We start from the raw sequence: 2,001 nt of genomic DNA, 5'->3' as shown, positions 1-2,001 counted from the left end.
ATTTCCTATTCAATAATCTACTTAAAATATATTCTTCCCCTAGATCTCTGTATTCATAGCTGAAAACTATCTGGGTTCTATATGACACATGTACTGTTGTACTGTTTAGCTTTTCCATTGCTCACTCCACGAGGAATCTAGCGAGAGAGGGAGAGAGAGAGAGAGAGAGAGAGAGAGAGAGAGAGAGAGATCAGAAGCCAGCTCATCACATTTGCTTCTTTTGCAGAGAGATGATCTCTACTCTTCCAATAGCACTGACTCAGCAAAAGAAATCACAGGTACACAGGTAGGTCTCTGATTTTCTGGTAAGTCCTGGAGTCTAGACACCCTTTGGTGCCCTCTTGTCAGAATCACTTACAAAGAACTCAAAGCATGGGTTCTGGATCCATGGATGCTAGAGTTCTGGCTAGTTTCAGAAGTATTTATATAGCTAGAACCTCAGGGACCTTACCCACTGCAATGCTTTCAATTTATTGTCTTTCTAGCTCAAAAGATCCCCCTGGGAGAGATGAGCAGATAGGCAGGAAAAGAGGTAATCCATCCTTACATTGGCTGTCTGTCCTACAGGGATTAAGTCCATCTCCTGGGTGAGGGCTTGTAACACATCTGTATGTGCTCAGGACCAGGTGTACAAGTTCACTTGGTGCCTTCCATGGAGTCCACAAACTCAGTTTGTATGTTATTCCTGCATATGCCTATCATATAGGTAGACTGCCTAAAACTGCATGACTCAAAGTTAAACTACCACAACACTTTTCATGGAGCTGTTATCAAAAACTTTAAGAGAAATAGAAAAAAAACAAAAGCAAAAACAAAACAAACCTCACTGAGGTATCAGTATAAGCTGCTCATTACTCAATGGAAATGTTTTAATTTAATGAAATAAAAGGCTATGCTTTTCTTTCTTCACTGCTTAATATGCCCTGAATTCCATTTGTCATTTCAGACACTATACTTCTCACCTATGGAATGTAACCTTCAGTCTTGCAAATATTGTCTATATCTTAATTCTTTTGAATATATAGAATGAAATTCCAGCAATTATCTCAACATTTGTAACCTCTAATACTAACAAAATTGCTAATTTCAACAAACCAGTTACTTTTGTCATTTTATTTTGGGTTATATTTTGTAATTATTTCTATATCTGGTAATTTATGTTAATTGTTGTATTAAACTATTTTTGAGACAGAATTTCTTTATAAAATCCTGGCTGTGCTAGAATTTGCTCTGTAGACCAGATTAACATCAGAGATGAGCCTCCCTCTGCCTCCCAAGTGCAAGGATTTAAGGCTTGTGCCACCACTGCCCAGTTGATATCAGAAATTTTGGAATGTTGCTTTTTTGGGTACCAAATCTTCTAAATGTAATTTTTATAAGAATTATTAGGACTAATTATGAAATGCTAGTGAGTTATATGAGAATAATTTGCTTTTAGGGTATTAAGGTATAATCTTTATTCTTAAGATTTGTTATGAAAGACCCAGAATAATTCTTTCTTTTTTTCCTTGCTCTTTATTTTTATTTTTATTTTTATTTTTTTTAATTAGGTATTTTCCTAGTTTACATTTCCAATGCTATCCCAAAAGTCCCCCATACACACCCCCCAATCCCCTAACCACCTGCTCCCCCTTTTTGACACTGGCGTTCCCCTGTACTGGGGCATATAAAGTTTGCAAGTCCAAAGGGCCTCTCTTTCCAGTGATGGCTGACTAGGCCATCTTTTGATACATATGCAGCTAGAGACGAGAGCTCTGGGGTACTGGTTAGTTCATATTGTTGTTCCACCTATAGGGTTGCAGTTCCCTTTAGCCCCTTGGGTACTTAATCTGGCTCCTCCATTGGGGGCTGTTTGACCCATCCAATAGCTGACTGTGAGCATCCACTTCTGTGTTTGATAGGCCCCTGGCATAGTATCACAAGAGACAGCTATATCTGGGTCCTTACAGTAAAATCTTGCTAGTGTATGCAATGGTGTCAGTGTTTGGAAGCTGATTATGG

Source organism: Mus caroli, chromosome 7, assembly GCF_900094665.2.
Source record: "Mus caroli chromosome 7, CAROLI_EIJ_v1.1, whole genome shotgun sequence".
NCBI classification, from domain to species: domain Eukaryota; kingdom Metazoa; phylum Chordata; class Mammalia; order Rodentia; family Muridae; genus Mus; species Mus caroli.
The sequence above is the reverse complement of the archived record's forward strand: the minus strand, read 5'-3'. Positions refer to the sequence as shown.